Source organism: Peromyscus eremicus, chromosome 7, assembly GCF_949786415.1.
Source record: "Peromyscus eremicus chromosome 7, PerEre_H2_v1, whole genome shotgun sequence".
NCBI lineage: Eukaryota > Metazoa > Chordata > Mammalia > Rodentia > Cricetidae > Peromyscus > Peromyscus eremicus.
This window is the reverse complement of record NC_081422.1, coordinates 94,124,622-94,144,097: the sequence shown is the minus strand read 5'-3', so window position 1 is coordinate 94,144,097 and position 19,476 is coordinate 94,124,622.

Here is a 19,476-nt window from a genome sequence, read left to right as displayed (position 1 = left end):
CATGTCCCTGTCTCTATCCCCTTTAGTTCTGTATGTCCATTCCTTCCCTGGTTTTCAGCCTTGTTTTCCTTTGAATTGTATATTTCTATGTTGATTGTTAAACTTTAAACTTTTGCTAATAATTGCAGTGCTTTTTTTTTTTGATTTCTTAATTGACTTCTTGAAATTTAGAATTTGGAGAAATATACGTTTTCTAAGAAATGCCGGTATCCTTTGTGAAAACAGTAGCTGAGCTTGAGTACCAGCTGTCCCCTTGTTCTATGGGAACATTTGGAATGTGAACTGTCCAATGTGCCAGAATCCACAATAGCCTTCCTTTCTCTCCTTTAAACTGAGACCTAGGGCTGGGTACCACTGACAGCTTCATTTCATTTGTATGAGCTGTTTGGCTTCTGAAGATGTTTCTGTACCCTCTCTGGGTTTGTGGGTTGGTGGCCAGAGACATTAAAAGCACACAAGAAGAGGAACAACTGGTTTGGATGAGGTGAGTTGGGATCACAGTCTAATTTAGCCAGATCATTATATGCAAAACTGACATTCATTTATCCAATGGGAAGTCATCAAAGATTTTTAAAGAAATGTGATTTTAGCAAAGAAAGATGTGTTTGATGGCATGTAAGGCAGCCTCAGAGGCCACTGGCAGGATATAGGAGGTACAGTGAAATCTGCTGAAGGAGGGGAAGGGAGCTTAACACAAGGCACATGTGGTGGACACTGAGAAAAAGGGATGGGCACTGGGTCTATTACTGGAGGAAGGTGAACACATGGCCACTCCTTGGGAGTGCAAGGGGAGAGGGGCTCTGAGTCTTTGAGTCACCCAGGTTCCCCAAGAATAAGGATACCATGTAAAGGGTGCCAGAGCCTTGGCAGAATAAGGCCCAGTTACCAAGAGGCTCATTCAGATGTGCCTGTGGGTTGACAGATAAATAAGATGACATGTATGCCCTCCGTACCACTGTCACACCGTCTCACTACCTTCATATCACCACCCCCACAAATGAAGGCAATCATTGTTTCAAAGAAGAATTCTTATAGTAGTTTAATGGTTTGGGGTTTTTCTTTTGTTTTGTTTTGGTTTTGTCGTAATACGTAGTAAGGTAGAATACTCCCCAATACCAGGGGTGGCTCGGTCTTAGCTTTTGTGTAAAACTTCCATGCTCATGTTTCCCTCCAGTCTCTCTCACAGCACACCTGCTCCCAGCTCTGAGAACACAGCATCAATCATCCCCACCCCCAGCTCCTTCCCTGGCCCTCCCAGTCTACCCAAGCCTTTCTGCCCTGAGCAATTCCAGTCCTCAGCGCCCAAGCTGCAACTGCCCATTACCTGGGAGAGTTAATAAGAAATTCACCTTCCCTTCCCAGCACAAATGAATTCCAGTCAGTTCATTCTCACAGGAAATAAATTTTAAAATGGAAATTAAACAAAACAATTGCCAGCAAAGGTAATAATGGGTCGTCCCTGAATTCTGCCTCTGAGAGGAATACATTACCATTCCCAAGGCCACAGCAGGCTGAGAGAAGCTCCACTGGCCCCCAAGCGTGCTGGTACTTGGGACATGCAAGCCCATGGCTCTGGTGTCCACAGACTGCTGAACTGGTCTCAGAACCACATAGCTTCTCCTAAAAATTCCCTGGCTATGTATAAGCACACTTGATGCTGAATTCTCTATGACCTGGAGGTGAGACGCCTTTTGTCCCTAGGTCTATTTCCAACACCAATCAGGACTTCAGGGACCATAACATAGTGATTAAGAGACAGGCTGGTTGTGGGTAGTCTCTTCCGTTCTCTACCTGCGTGACCTTGGGCAAATTACTTAAACTCTCTAAGCTTTGGCTTCTTATCTGTTAAATAAGATTTAAAAAAAAAAAATACTTACCTCTTAGGATTACTGTGAAAGCAAATAAATTAATGCTTGCAAAGCTAGTGCCTCAAAGATCATAAGTGCTCAATAAATGTCAGCTTTTATTATTATCCTGTTTTTTAAAGGTCTCCAGGGGCAAGGTGGATATTCTGCAACCTTAAGCAGGTCCCATGTGATTTATTGTTTAAATGTGTATATTGTACTTAAAAGTTGACTGTGTTTCTTTAAAAGGCATTTATATCTTTAAACAAAACTGATAATGTTAGAAGTCTGAGTCAGGCAAGGGGGGCTTGTTGAACTCCTTAGATGTTCCTGAGCAGAAAATCATAAAATTTTGAATTGAAATGTTACTACAGGTGTTTGCAGCTACATATATCATGCACAGATTGGGCATTTACTTCTGCTGAAGAGCAAGACAGAGACAACGCCCATAAAAAGAGAAAATGATAATCGTCAAGTAACTAGTGGCACTTACCGACAACCATACTCCGCTTTTTATTCATAATAAGTAGGTAATGAGAGAATGTTAAAAATAGTAAAAGATTCATTTAAGGGACTTGGATCCAAAGCACCACCAACCCTATGAGTGTTTTGATTCCATGGGGGAAGGCTCCTTGTGGATCAAGTTTGCTTTTCTTTTTAATCCTGGGATAAAGAACTGGAGTTTGCTGGAGAGATGGCTCAGAGGTTAAGAGCACTGGCTGCTCTTCCAGAGGTCCTGAGTTCAATTCCCAGCACTCACATGATGGCTCACAATCATCTACGATAAGATTTGGTGCCCTCTACTGTCATGCAGGAATACATGCAGATAGAGCACTCATCAACATAAAACACATAAATAAATCTTTGTTGGCCGGGCAGTGGTGGCGCACGCCTTTAATCCCAGCACTCGGGAGGCAGAGCCAGGCGGATCTCTGTGAGTTCGAGGCCAGCCTGGGCTACCATGTGAGTTCCAGGAAAGGCGCAAAGCTACACAGAGAAACCCTGTCTCGAAAAACCAAAAAAAAAAAAAAAAAAAAAAAAGAACTGGAGTTTATCTTAGAAGAAAATTTCAAAGAAACGATGCCAATCTTCCAAGTTCGATATGAGTGGAATTCCGGCTTGTGACAGAACATTGTGCAACCAGTAAACTGGTGGCAGGGCTGTTGGTACGGATGGACAGTCAACGTACATTGAGTGCCATTCCACGCTGTACCTTCCAAGTTCCCATTTTATTAAGGAATTTGCAGTTCCTCACTAAAGCATTCTATCTTTGTTTTAATTTCAGTATAAAATTCTGACCCCGGAGAAACAGAAAACTGCACTGGCACTGAGAATATTTATCATTATGCTGCTCATGGCAACTAAAAATTGTCTCCAAGTTAGACAATGAACAATGAAACACTTTTGACTTCTTTGGATCTGTGTGGATGTGTTTTTGATGTCACTTGCTAAACTTTCTCCAGGAATAGCCTACCATTGTGTTTCACTTTGTTCAATCTACTGTACACATCTGGTGAGGTGGCATGCTGAACAGTGGTTAAAAGTTAACCCCCTGAGGCCAGGTGGAAATGGGTGTGAACCCTGATGTGGCCATTGTGTTAAATGATCACGTGCATCCATGTTTCTTAGTTTCTCAGTTTCCTCATCTACAAAGTGGGACTGATAATATTTTTCTAGCAATGCAATCACGATGAAGAAATTTAAACAAATTACTCTCATATTAGTGATACAAAGTAGGGCCTAATTGAGTATGTTCTCATGAATATTAACTATCATCACTATGCCCCTGTTTCCAGCATCATCATACCAAGCATATCTGGACTTCAAATCCCACGTGCCCTCAGTTAACACTTAGGTAGAGCACCTGAGGACTCACTAGAAGTGACATCGAGGATGGAGTTGTCTATAACCCTGTTTCTTTTCTTTCTTTTTTTTTTTTTTGAGTAAAACAATTTTTTAATTAATTTTACATACCAAGCACAGATCCTCCTCTCATCCCTCTTCCCACTCCCTTACCCCCACTCCCCCCCCCATTCCCTCTTCCAAAAGGTTAAGTTCTCCCATGGGGGGACAGCTAAGCCTGGTACATTCAGTTGAGGCAGGACCAAGCCCCTCCCTACTGCATCAAGGCTGTACAAGGTGTCCACCATAGGTAATGGGATCCAGAAAGCCAGCTCATGTACCAGGGATACATCCTGATCCCACTGCCAGGAGCCTCTCAAACAGACCCAGCTGCACAACTGTCTCCCTTATGCCGAGGGTCTAGTCCAGTCCCATGCAGGTTCCACAGCTGTCAGCCTAAAGTTCATGAGTTCCTTTGAGCTTGGTTCAGTTGTCTCTGTAGATTTTCCCATCATGATCTTGACCTCCCTTGCTTATATGATCCCTCTCCCCTCTTTTCAACAGGACTCCTGGAGCTCAGCCTGGTGCTTGGTTGTGGATCTCTGCATCTGCTTCCATCAGTTACTGAATGAAGGCTCTATGATGATGGTTAGGGTATTCGCCAATCTGATTACCAGGATAGGCCAGGCCAGTTCAGGTATCCTCTCCACTATTGCTAGTAGTCTACTCTGGGGTCGTCCTTCCAGATTCCTGGGATTATCCCTAGCACCAGGTTTCTCCCTTACCCCATAATGTCTCCCTCTATCAAGATATCTCTTTTGTCCCTCCCCCAGCTCGACCATCCTGTTCCCTCAAGTTCTGATCCCCCAACCCCTCCCCTCTATTGCCCTCACCTCAGAGGGACAAATGGATCACCTTGGGAAGGGGAAGCAGAGGAGATCTCCATGTGTAATCCTGTTTCTTCTAGGTTTATGCTGTCAATTTGGAATGGGTAACCCTTGACAAACAGGAAGCTATGTGTCCCCCTTTTCCCCACACCCTCCACATTTTATAGACTCAACATTCTAAACAACCTTGGGCATTTTTCATCTCCAAATATCCAAGCCCACAGCCTACAAATCAAAGGAAAGCCAAGGTCAGTTAGAAACCATTTATTTGCTGAACCAAATTCTGTACCTGAGCATCCGTCTTTTAGTGTAGTATCCCAAAATAGTAGCCCTAGCCAGAATATTTGCTCCCATTTAGCCCACATTGTGCTGAATTTTTCTTCCAAATTCCTGCTGTCAACAGTTGATCGGCAGGCTTCACACTGAAGTAGATAGTTGGCCACCACGCCCACATTCTCAAAGGTAAGGATCCCCTGGAAGCTGGGTAGCATCTGCCCCCTTCAGGCAGGGTATGGAACCTCCAATTTGCCATACCAACCCACATCTCACCTGTTCATCTATACTTGCCTAGCCCGGAATACGGGTTTTCTGAGCTTGACCCAAACCGCGTGTACATGAGTGGGTGTCACTAGAGAACATTTGCTGGGAATCTTATAGGGTCCAGGAATGTTTTCGAAAGACAGAAGCAGCTTTGGCAGTAGCAATGAAAATACTATTGGGTAAGCGTGATACTAGAGTTAAGGTTTTCTGGCTGCTCTTTGTGGGCTGCTGTCTGTGTGGGCCCAGCCATAGTAGCTTCATGGGGCTGGTTAAAAGTCACAGAATTCCTGCGCTCCTGTCCCCTGTCAGCAAAGTGCTGAGACAACAAACTTAACCTCTCTGTCCACTGTGAGCCTATCAGCCGTGGTTATTAAATCCCACAAAAGGGAGAAGAGGAGGAGTGAATAGAGCTGAATGAAAAAGCGCTTTCCCCATTTGGATAGCTGTGCAGGACGGGAGCTTCTGGAGAACAGCGCGAGTGTAATTGCTGGCCGGAAAGAAAAAGAAAAACTATAAAAGGAAAGAGAGAGGGGGGATTGATAATGAACAATTTATCCTCAGAGCTAACAGTTAATTAATTCTGAAAATATCTGTCAGGCTAATAGAAATGGGGGGGGGGACGCTATGCCACATACACAATTAATAAAATAATAATAACAAAAAGGAAAGAAAAAAGATTTTTTAAAGGTGTTACTATCTTCTTCCAGGCTGGGCCCTGGGCTTCCCAATGTCATTTTCAACACATTTTTTTCCCTTCCGTCTCTTTTCAGAAATTGTTCTCATGAATGATTTATATATGTCTAGTTATCTGGAGTGATTTCTATGGACCCCGGCGCATTGCTGCATAATTGTTAATTTTAACGCCATAATAGCTTCAGATGGAGGAAGAGATTAGGCATTTATTGCACAATTAAATGAAACATACTTGAGAATCACAAAGGGTTCCGTAATTATTTCAGACCATTAATAAAATGGGCATTAAATTATATGGGACACAAAAGGGAAAGGAAATAGATTTTCATTACAGCAATAGAGGCTGAGAGTAGTAATAGATCCTTGTTGAATTATCTTTCTCTCTCTCTCTCTCCGAAATTAATTGTTGCCTAGCTTATTTCAAAGCAAAATAAAGGAGTAAAAAAAAGTGTTTTAAAGAACCGCTGATGAAAGGGCTTTGTTTGATGGGGACAATAGCCAGTGATACACTCCAAAAAACAAGGCAATCTTTGATTCTGGGTTCTTGCCTTTGCTTCCGGCGACTTTCAAGGCAGCTCTTTCAGCAGCTTGGGGTTTCCCCACACCTACCCAACTCCCAGCACAACTTGAAGACTCAGGAGAGACAGGGGAGGGTGAGGAAGTCGAGGAAGGATAAGACAGTGGCTTCTCCCTCCGGTTGTTCCTGAGGGAACAATTTAGATGGTTGGACACAAACTCATGGAGTTTGACAACATTGAGAGTATCAGGCCTGAACCTGAAAGAGAATGAGAATGGAAGGTCATCTCATTCACTGCTCATCCAATGACCATGCATAAGCTTCAAAACAATACTTTGGGGGCCCATTGTACAGAGGACAAAACCAAGACTTGGGCATTAAGAAATGTCCAAGGTTCTGCACCAGATACTTGTGGCACTCAGTATTATAAGACAAAGAAAATAACATTCCTCCTATTGAAGAAGACTGATAATGGAGTGGGAGGCAATGAGGTGGTTCTGTAGATACTGGTGCTTGCTACCAACTTGGATGACCTGAGTTTGTCCCTTGGACCCACATGTTGAATAGAAAGAACAACTTTCATAAGTTGTCTTCTGACCTCCACTTGTGTGCTACGACTCACACACACACACACACACACACACACACACACACACACACAGACAAGTAAAATAAAAAATGTAATAAAAATTAAAAAAAGACATGAGTCTGATCATGTGTCACTTACCCCCAGACATACAAGCTACATGAAGGAATATGATTATTATATAGCAGCAGAAAATGCAGAGGGGATGAAACATGGTCTATTCTCTTACCTTTTCTGGTGTTGAGCCTTGCCAGCAGAACCAAGCCCCTGATCCCTCCATCACTATATCAAGACCCCTCTTCGGTAGCTCAGTGAGCAGAGTCTCAGCCTAACTCTGTGATGTCAAGGACAAAATGAGGTCAGAGTCCCTGGAGAGCCTGATCTTCACCTTCGTGTCAATTTACGTATGTGGCCAGTGTGGCCACTGCTTTAGACTAGAGAGAAGAAGAAGAAGCTGAAAACCTTGAACTTAATACTGCCATAGGCCACAGCATCAAGGAATCCCCTGCTGTGTTCACTGTTCTATCACCATAGGATTCAAGTGTCACTCTCATGTTCAGCTGCCTCTGCGACTGCCTAGACCCAAAGTCCAGTGTGTGGGGTCCAAACTCAGAGTTTAGGACTTAGGCTTGGCTTGAGTGTTTTGGCTCTACAACCCAGTATCACAGAGTCTGCCTCAGACTGTCTATTGATGATATTTTTCACTCCTGAGGTTTCAACTGCCATACCCCACTCTTAGGACCTTGTAACCCTAAACAGGAGACACAGTGTGCAGCCCCTATGATTCCATGGGAAACTGGAGAGGTGGTCAGGACATCAGTAAAGTACACTGGCCATTAGGGAAAGCTTAGCAGTGGGGAGAACAGTATAGGTAGAGAGTAGGCTAGAGAGCTTCAGGTAGCTCCCAAACCAGTCCAATGTCAGATCGCACGCAGAAGGTCGAGTTATGAAGAGCATAGACAAAGTTAAGTGACATAAGACCCTCAGGCTAAGGATTTCTCTTATTGACAAGCTGAGGTTTTCATATGCTAAGGCTTCCCTTGACAAGTCTCCCACAATTTGTGTATTAGTAAGATATCTATCTTCTCTATAAAAAGGGATCATGTTTAAGAAGGTAGTAAGAAAAATAAATTCCAAATTTGTTTGTTTGTTGAGACAGGGTCTCTCCATCATCAGGACTCCCCATTTCTCAGGACCCATCATCCCTTAGGATCCCTACATCCCTCAGGACCCCTAATCCTTAAAGATTCATCACTCCTTAGAATTTCTCATCCCTCAAGACCCCCTATCCCTAGGGATTCATCATCAGGAGCCCCCATCCCTCAGGACCCTTCATACCTAAAGATTCATCATTTCTTAGGATTTCTCATCCCTCAAGACCCACCATCCCTCAGGACCCATCATCACTTAGGACCCTCCCATCCCTTAGGACTCTCTACCTCTAAGGGCTCCCCATTTCACAGGATTCATCATCCCTCAGGACCCACCATCCCTTGGGACTCCCCATCTCTCTGAACCCACTGATTGAGCTGAGCCAATGAGATCACAGTAAAAAAAATTAAGAACATCCCCAGAAAATAAGCCATCACAAAGGAAATTCAGCATAAGTCACAAATTTAGATATCTTCCCATATGTATGAAGTACTTCAATTGTTGAAATTTTATGTATAGTTATAAAATATCTCCATAAGGAATATCTTTAAAAGGTGACAGGCATTTTATGACCAAATAATAAAAAGTACAAAAATTATTTGATAAATGAATCAAATAAAATTTTAAATTTTGATCACATTAATACTATAAAAATTTACTAGATGTGTGTTTTGAAAAAAATCAGAAACTGCTGAAAAGAAAATGAAGGGAAAATGGATCTAAAAAGATTAAGCAAAATGCCACAAATAAAAACAAAGAAGAAAAAAGGTATGTAAGAAAGCATAAAAGTATGAAGGAGAGAATGTGTTAATAAGCAATTGGAGGCACAAACAAACTAGCCTGAGGGTGAGCTGTTCAAGTCTCCCTTGAAGACAGAACTACAGCAAGTATGCAGACAACTAATCTGATCTCCTTCAGAATGTAACACACTGACCTCAGGACCGGCTCTTCTGCAAACGGCTCAGGATCACTAACCTACCCCTACAGGGTGCTGGGTCTGGGCAGTTCCTCCCAACACAGGACTTCAATACCACCAAAAGCAATTCACAGATTCAGTATAGTCCCCACATTTTCAATGATGTTTGTCCTTCACAGAATTAGAAAACAGTCTTAAAATGTATACAAAAACAAAAGATCTTCAACATCTAATAACAATTTTTAGCAGAAAGAGCAATGCTGGGCAAAACCTGATCTTAAATTATAATGTAGAACCATAGTTAAAATAACAACAACAAAAAGTACAGTACTGGAACAGTTGTGCAGGCCAATGAAATAAAATAGAGAACCCATAAGCAAGCATACAAAGTTAACCGTTACAAACATACTTTGGAGGCCATGTCTGGGTTGATGTCCATTCTTCCCCACACCCCCACCTGCTCATGAAGTCAGACACCATGCACCACCTGGCTGAGCTGGATCAGCTGTGTTGGAAGCTGTACAGCCTAGTTTGGGACTAATATATGAGTGCTTGCCAATGGGCCTCCAGATGAGACAAAAGCCCACGAGGACAGTCTCACTTGGCAAGGACCAGTGAACTTCAGGACAGCGCAGAATACTGCTGGGATCACGTGGCCTACATGCTCTCTTTTCTCTCATAATATTAATGTTTCTCTTGGCAGTTTTAGTGTCCTTCTGTCAATCATGCATGGGACAGCTGCAATCATTCCTGGAAACTCCATTTCTACTTGAATATTTTCTCCTAAAATTCTTTGAGAACTGATGTTTCTCAGGTTTCTTGTCTGGGGATGCCAGCTGTCACTGTGGACCCTAGGAGCTGTTCTGATTCAGTGCTGACAGGATTGGAGGCAGATCACCCCTATTTCTATAAATATATTTTGAATGAGATTGTTGTTCTTGGAAATATGTGCTTATGTCAATCAACTTTTAGTTTTGTAAAGACAGGATGCACTTGGCTCAGTATTTGGCCAAGCTAGCAAAACGCTAAGTTTTGATTTTGGTTTAAAGATGTTTTGATGTAAAAGTTGGGGGAAAACATATTTGACATATTTGTTTTTGCCAGAGGTTAATGTTTGGAGGATGGAAAAAACTTGTTTATTAGTATGGAAAAGCATGCTTGTTTTTGATGTATAAATAAAGATGGAGCTATTCAGGGCCGGCCACTTGTGTGAAACTCATCTGGTGGTCGGACACTTCATTTCTTCGTACCAACACTGCTTCACCCTCTCAAGACCTGGTCACAGCTGGTGACATCAGCACTCAATGCCACCACGACTTATCCCAAGTGTCACTTAACTAGTCTATAACCAGCTAGGCTGAAGTAATAGTAAGCATAGATTCAAACAATTATGAAAGATAGTCTCATATGGTATACATTCATCTTTTGTGAAGCAGATGTTAAACTCATGGTCAACTTGTAATAGAATTATCCCTCAATACTGGAGAGACTTGGCTACAGCAGTGTTGGAGCCTGGTCCTCAATTACAGTAGAGGACCTGGTGAAAAGATGAAGCTAAGACCATTGAACAATGAAATAGGACTACGGATATAGAAATCTCCCAAGACCAACTTCTTGTGGAGGGAGATTATGCTAATGTACAAAGACAATCTCTATATGATGACCATATCCAGGCTTTATGCTGCACAGCAACTGAACAAAGGAGATTTAATTTGAGGTTCTTGTTTTGAAAAAAAAAGAAAAAAGAAAAAGCAGGGATACAGAAATGATAGGATGAAAGGGTAGATTATTGAATCTACTCTGGAAAGAAAAAAGGGGGATACAGATATGATAGGATAAAAGGGTAAATTATTGAATCTACTTTTAAAAAGCAACTACTTGTTTAAAATATTTAACATTGATATGGATCTTTGTACATTGATACAAATTTGAGAAGATGATGGGCATCAAAGAAACTCCACATAGAGTTTCTTTCTTTGTGGCAAAAGTTAGCCACTGGGCAAGAAAGTGCTCTTGCGTCAACTACTGACAGTATGCTGTCCAAACTGGACAAGCAGGACACAAAAGAGAGTGATTGCTGACCTTTGCCAATACAAGGTAGGGCAGCTCTTCAGAATATTCTGTTTCACAAAAAAGTTTGTTAGATACTCTAGGCCTGTAGGCCAAAGATGTGCCCCAATGTTGCAGAGAAACCTTGGGTGACTGTCCAGGCAGCCAGCTGTTTCTGTCATTTCTCACATTTTTTCTCACAAATTCACTTGCTTGCACTTATTGCTTACTCAGGTAATATTATTTCCTTCTCAGGCCTCTGATGGAGTTGAAGACTTTATAGGTATAGTTTTCCTTGTTACCAGATTCAGAAAAGAAATTCACTAAACAGATGTAAAGTGTATAGGGTTGAGAGACATAAAAAGATAGTTTTGGTAATACATGTTAGAATAGACACTTAATTAGATACAACCTTTTGGACTCACCAAGATAGGAGAGATAATGGAGTATTTTCTCTAAATTTGTCAAATGATAATGGACTGGACATTGTCAACATAATTCTTCACTGTATATATTGTATACAGTTATCGTTCTTATTGGACATAATTTTTCATATATTAGTTATAACCTTTTTTAGTTTTAGACAAAAAGGGGGAAATGTGGTGATATTTGTTTGTGCTCTAGCAAATGAAGCTTGCCTGAAGATCAGAGGGTGGATCTAGCCATTTGTTAACCATAGAGGTCTGGAGGTCTGTATAGACAGGAGACAGGAAGTAATATGGCTGGGCAGAGAGAGGAATATAAGGTGGGAGGAGACAGGATCTCAGCCCTTTTCCATCTGAGGAGTTGTGGAGGTAGAGGGTGACTTTGGATGCTCTTTTACTTCTCTGATCTTTCAGCATTTACCCTGATATCTGACTCTGGGTTTTTATTATTAAGACCAATTAGAATTGCCCTACACTTTATAAATCTGGACAAAAACCCATGGTTGGGTTTCTAACAGGTCCTGGGGGTGAACCTACTACTATGATTCTGTGAAATTGACATAGAATCAAACTAGTCTCTAAATATCTATCTCTTTACCCACAGATTAATGCACCTCTCAGGCCTCACCAGAGAAGTTTCTTTGTGTTGTAGACTATAGTTAATTCAGAAACTCATAGCTGGTCAAAGCACACATAATAAGTGTCAGTTAAGAGCTCAGCCACACACAAGGCTCAGGGACCATCACAGAAGAGACAGAAAGATTGCAAGATATAGAGGTTAGGGAGGACTGAAGTGAAACAGTATCTTCTAGATGTGACAAAACCACTGCACTTATGAATTCACAGCAACTATCATTGCTTGTAAAAGATGTGCATAAGATCAAGCCAGACAACATTCTAGCACCATGGGAGGAGGTGTTCATGAGCTTCTACTCCTAATTGAAGAACTATGGACATCTGGTGGCTTATGAGGAAGAGAGAGTTAGTTTTCTTTAAGAGTGTGACCCCTGATAGTCTCAGAAGTATGTGAGCAGCACAAATTGGACTTGATTATTAAAACAGGGCACAAAGCTGCAGAGTTAGATAGATTGAATCTAGGAGGAGTTGTGGGGAGGAGTGTGAGTGAATATGATCAAAATACCTTGTGTTAAATTCTCAAAGAAATTACGATATTTTGAAAAAGGAAAACAGGATCCAATTTTATGCTTCCTATAAGAAACACACCAACATAAAAAGCAGATACCACCTTAGGATTAAAATATCGAAAAAGCTACTACAAGCACATAGAACCGTGAAACAGACATGGCTATTTTAATATATGACCAAATTTTCAGTAATGTGGCCATTTTCAGAATAGTAATTCTGCCAATCAAGGAACACGGGTCTTTCCTTTTCTAGGGTCTTCTTAGATTTCCTTTTTCAATATTTTATACTTTTCAGTGAATAGGTCTTTTACCTCCTTAGCTATGTTTATTTCTATTGAGACTATTGTGTAGCTAGAGTTTTCCTGCCTGGCCCACAGTCAGGACAAATCTCTCTCACCTGCCAGTCCCACAGCCACTCAGACCTGACCAAGTAAACACAGAGACTTATATTGGTTACAAACTGTATGGCCGTGGCAGGCTTCTTGCTAACTGTTCTTACAGCTTAAATTAATCCATTTCCATTAATCTATACCTTGCCACGTGGCTCGTGGCTTACCGGCATTTTCACATGCTGTTTGTCATCATGGTGGCTGGCAGTGTCTCTGACTCAGCCTTCCACTTCCCAACTTTATTCTCCTCCTTGTCCCGCCTATACTTCCTGCCTGGCCACTGGCCAATCAGTGATTTATTTATTGACAAATCAGCAACACACTTGACATACAGACCATCCCACAGCACTATTGTAAATGGGATTGTTTCCTGCTGTTCTTCTAAGTTCAATATTGGTATATAGAAAATAAACTTTCAAAGAAAAAAACTGGTTTTTGTATTAGTCGTATTTGGCTCTTAACATCTGCTGAAGTCTTGAAGGTCTTTAAATATACCTTTATATTATCAGCAAATCAGAGTCAGTTGACTTCTTCCTTTTCTATTTGTGTATCCTTTTTTCCTTTCTCTTCCTTTGTATTTCTGACAATCAATTTGACACATTAAATAACAGTGCAGAGAGTGAATATATTTGTCTCATTCCTAATTCTAGACAGATTGATTTAATTCTCACCCACCATCCTATCATTGTAATGGTAGCTACAGATTCATTGTATGCAGTCATCATAATGTTGATGATTAATCTTCTATTTTTGTTTCTCTGGGGCTTTTGTTATGAAAGGATTGATTTGTATCAAACAACTATAGAGCAACTACTGAGTTAATCATGTGGTTTTTCCCTTGATTCAACTTTCATACTATGTTTATTGATTTCCATATGTTGAACTATCCTTGCACCTTAGGAATAAAACCAACTTGATCATGGTGGATGATTTTTTAAATATGTTGTTGAATTTGTTTTGCAAGTATTTTGTTCAGAATTTTTTTATTTATCTTAACCAAAGTTTTGCTATAGGGTAGTACTGGCTTTGGATAATGAGTTTGGGAATATCCCTTCCCTTTCAACTTTATAAAATAATTTAAAATTTGCAAACAATTGGGTGGAACTAGAAAATATTATCCTGAGTGAGAAAAACAAACATGGTATGTACTTACTCATATGTGGATACTAGAGGTAAAGCAAAGGATAATCAGACTACAACCCACAGCTCCAGAGAAGTTAGGAAACAAAGAGTGCCCTAAGAGGGAAACATGGATCACCTTGGGAAAGAGAAACAGAGGAGATTTATGTAAGTAAACTGGGGATGGGGGCAGTAGAGGGGAGAGGATGGGGAATGAGAACATGAGGGAACAGGATAGTTGAGCTGGGCGAGGGATGGAGTGGGAGAGCGATGAAAGAGATATCTTGGTAGAGGGAGACATTATGGGGTAAAGGAGAAACTTGATGCTAGGGAAATTCCCAGGGATCCACAAGGACTACTCCAGATTAGACTACTAGCAATAGTGGAGAGGGTGCCTGAACTGGCCTACCATGGTAATCAGATTGGTGAATACCCTGTCATCATAGAGCCTTCATCTAGTAACTGATGGAAGCAGATGCAGAGATCCACAACCAAGCTCTGGGAGTCTAGTTGAAGAGAGGGAAGAAGGATTATATGAGCAAGGGAGGTCAAGATCATGATAAGGAAATCTACAGAGACAGCTGAATCAAGCTCACAGAAACTCATGAACTTTAGACCAACAGATGTGGAACCTGCATGGGACTGGACTAGGCCCTCTGTATATGGGAGATAGTTGTGTAGCTTGGTCTATTTGAGGGGCCCCTGAAAATTGGATCAAAATCTATCCCTGGTGTATGAGCTGGCTTTCTGGATCCTATTACCTATGGTGGACACCTTGTACAGCCTTGATGTAGTGTGGAGGGGCTTGGTCCTGCCTCAACTGAATGTACCAGGCTTAGCTGTCCCCCCATGGGAGAACTTAACCTTTTGGAGGAGGGAAAGGGGGGGAGGTGGGAGTAAGGTAGTGGGAGGAGGGATGATGTGGTTAGTATGTAAAATGAATAAAAAAAATTTAAATAAATCAAACAAAAAACAAAAACAAAGAATATTGGTGTCAATATTTCTTTAAGGTCTAGTAGAATTCAACAGGGAATTCACAAAGCCCAGGGATTCTTTTAGTTAAAAAATTCTTTATTGCTATTTTAGTCTCATTTGCTAGATAAGCTGATTATATCCCATTAGCTCAATTTGGTAGATTTTTCTGTGTCTGGATTTATTCCCTTCTTCTAGATTTTTATACTATGTTTGAATGTGTGTTTTTAAAATATTACCTAGTTATCATTCAGATTTCATTGTTATCTGTGGTAGCATCACCTCTTTGTCTCTAATTTTGTTAATTTGTATCTTTTCTCTTTCTGTTAGCTTGGCTAAGGGTTTGTCAATCTTTTCAAAGAGCCAACTCTTCACTCTCTCTTTTTTCTCTTCTTCTTTATTCTTCTCTCATATAATAACACCCCAACTGCAGCTTCCCCTCCCTCTACTCCTCAAAGTCCCCCCAACTTTCCATCTTCCCCAGATTCTGTTCCTCCATTTAATTTCAGAAAATAGTAGGCCTCCCAGAGATATTAACTGAATAGAGCATAACAAGATGAAATTTGACTAGGTACAAACCCTAATATCAAGACCAGACAAGGCAACCCAGTAGGAGGAAAAGGGCTCTAAGAGCAGGCACAAGAGTCAGAGATACCCTCTGTTCCCACTGTTTGGATTCCCAAGCTAAACAACCATAGCATGTATGCAGAGGACCTAGCACAGTCCCAAGCAGGCTCTGTGGTTGCCCCTTCGGTCCCTGTGAGCCCCCATGAGTCCAGCTAAGTTGAATCTGTTGGCTGTGTTCTATGGTATCCTCAACTCCTTTGGCTCCTATAATCCTTCCTCTCCCTCTTCTGTGGGTTCCCAGGCTCTGCTTAATGTTTGGGTGTGTGTCTCTCCATCTGCTCCCATTACTTTGTATTGTTCTTCTAGTTTCCAGTTTGTTTATTTCTACCCTAATTTTAATTATTTCTTTACATTTACTAATTTGGAGTTTGACTTGTTTTTTTCTTCTATGATTTTGGGTTGTGACGATATTTTTTTAATTTGAGATCTATCTCATTTTTGGTACAGTTCTTCATAACTATGAGCTCCTTTAGAATAGCCTTTGCTGTATCTAAACCAGTGGTTTTCAACCTTCCTAATGCTGAAACCCTTTAATATACTTCCTCGTGTTGTGGTGACCCCCAACCATAAAATTATCTTCATTGCTATCTCATAACTGTAACTTTGCTACTGTTATGAACTGTAACAAAATATATGTGTTTCCCAATGGTCTTAGGCAACTTCTATGAAAGGATTAGTCTACCCCTAAGGGGATCACAACCCACAGGTTAAGAATTACTGATCTGGGCTGGAGAGATGTCTCAAAGGTTAAGAGCATTGACTGCTCCAGAGGTCCTGAGTTCAATTCCCAGCAACCACATGGTGGCTCACAACTATTTGTAATGAGATCTGGTGCCCTCTTTTGTATACATAATAAATAAATAAATCTTTAAAAAAAAGAATTACTAATCTAAGAGGTTCTGATGAATTGTGATTTTATTTTTCTTTGATTTTAGGGACTTTTTAAGTTACCCAACTAATTTATTCTATGATCCATTGAACATTCAAAAGTATATTAGTCATGCTCCATTTATTTGTGCCACTTTGTAGTCTCTTTTATTATCAATTTATAGTTTTATTTCATTCTGATCTAATAAAGTGAGAGCAATTATTTCAATCTTTAAAAATATTTAAGAAATGCTTTCTATCCTAAATGTAATCTGTTTTGTAGGAAGTTCTTCAGGCTGATGAGAAGTGTGTTTTCTGTAGCTATTAGATGTAATATTTTATAGATATCTAAGTCTATTTGAACTATGATGCAGTTTGACTCTGTTAAATATGAAACTAAGATGTCTCCCATATGCTCATGTTTTGAGAGCTTAGTCCCTGGGTGATAGTGCTGTTTTGACAGGTTCTGGAGAGCTGAGGAAGAGAGGCCTAAAATGAGAGGGGTCACTGAGGGAGAACTCATTGGGGATTCTTTTTTTTATGTAATAGTTCTTTATTAAATCAAAGGTATCTTTAGTATTTACAGTGTAGTAAAGAGTCCAGATACTCAGCATATCATGATAAGATCATCAGATTATGCTCAAAATTAAGTGACATATGTTCTTTTCTCTTTTTTTGTGGACATGTTTTTTATTCTCTTGAATACCATTAGGAGTAATTTTTTTTTAATTTTTATTTTGCAATACAATTCAGTTCTACGTATCAGCCACAGATTCCCTTGTTCTCCCCCCTCCCACCCCCCTCACCTTCCCCCAAGCCCGCCCCCCATTCCAATCTCCTCCAGGGCAAAGCCTTCCCCACAGACTGAGATCAACCTGGTGGACTCAGTCCAGGTAGGTCCAGTCCCCTCCTCCCAGGCCGAGCCAAGGGACCCTGCATAGGCCCCAGGTTTCAAACAGCCAACTCATGCAATGAGCACAGGACCCGGTCCCACTGCCTGGATGCCTCCCAAACAGATCAGGCCAATCAACTGTCTCACCCACTCAGAGGGCCTGATCCAGTTGGTGACCCCTCAGCCATTGGTTCATATTTCATGTGTTTCCGTTCGTTTGGCTATTTGTCTCTGTGCTTTATCCAACCTTGGTCTCAACAATTCTCGCTCATATAAACCCTCCTCATTCTCGCTAATTGGACTCCCAGAGATCCACCTGGGGCCTAGTCATGGATCTCTGCATCCAGATCCCTCAGTAGTTGGATGAGGTTTCTAGCACGACAATTAGGGTGTTTGGCCATCCCATCACCAGAGTAGGTCAGTTCGGACTGTCTCTCGACCATTGCCAGCAGTCTGTTGTGGGGGTATCTTTGTGGATTTCTGTGGGCCTCTCTAGCACTTTGTTTCTTCCTATTCTCGTGTGGTCTTCATTTACCATGGTCTCCTATTCCTTGTTCTCCCTCTCTGTTGTTGATCCAGCTGGGATCTCCCACTCACCCAAGCTCTCTTTCCCTCGACCCTCGCCCTTCACTACCTCATTGGGGATTCTTTATCCATGGCCACTGTGAGAGGCTCCTGAGCCTCTTGGGTCTGCTGTGATATGGACAACCTCTATGTCACATTTCTAAGAGCTCTATGAACCAAGTTACCATGCCTTCCAGACAGCAGTGGACTAAAGTCCTCTAAAACCTTGAGCCAAAATGAATCTTTCTTCCCTTAAGTTGTTTCTTTTGGGTATTGGAGTCACAGTGAGGCAAAAGTAACAAATACATTACCCCAAAATATTGAGAACTAACATCAAATCACTTCTTATAGTATGGAACTATACAACAGTTTTTTTATTTATCCCCATTTTTAACTTATTTAACTATAAACACTATAAACATAATTTTTTGCTCTACGTAATTGCATATTTTGATATGCTGTATATAATATTACATATAAAGTTAAATACAGACCTCTATATTGTGTAACGTATATATATGTATGTATATATATATATGTATATATATATATATATGGAGACTTCATATGGGTAAAACATCTAGTTTTATTATACATTTTACAGTGTGAAACCATATATGTGTGTGTGTGTGTGTGTGTGTGTGTGTGTGTGTGTAAACAAATGCAGTTATATCTACTCATACATTTTTCTTCATTGCTTTGATTTGTTATCATCTGCCTCCATCCTGAAGAATATTCTTTTGTGTTTCTAATACGATAGGCTTCCTGGTAAGAAATTCTTTCAGTATTTGTTTATAAGAAAATATCCTCTCTTTGCTTACAGTTTTTTTTAATAGTTAACAGCATTTATTAATATATAAATTGAGGAAATACACTCACAAATACAAAATGGAATAGACAGCTAAAGTTGTCCTCTGATCTGACTGGGAGTGAATCCACCCTCCAGGCAAGAGTCAGGAGAAGGAGCATGTGACCCTTTTCAAAATCCTTATAAGAGGTCACCTACAACAGAAGCACCACCTCCTTTGGGTCACGGGCAGAGCAAATATCACAATATTTCTCCTTTTTGTCTAAAAAAGAAGATTCTAATCTCTTTTTTTTTTTTTTTTTTGGTGTTGGAAGTCTCTTTTTTTTCTTTTTTAAAATTTTAATTTTTTAAATTCATTTTACATGCTATCCACAGATCCCCCTCATCCCTCCTCCTGCTCTCCCCCTCCCTCCCACCTTCTTCTTCCCAACCCACCCCTTATCCCCTCCTCCAAAAGGTAAGTTCTCCCATGGGGGGACAGCTAAGCCTGGTACATTCAGTTGAGGCAGGACCTAGCCTCTCTCCTCTGCATCAAGAGTGAGCAAAGTGTCCGACCATAGGTAATGGACCCCAGAAAGCCAGCTCATGCACCAGGATAGATCCTGATCACACTGCCAGGGGTCCCTACAGACCCACCTACAT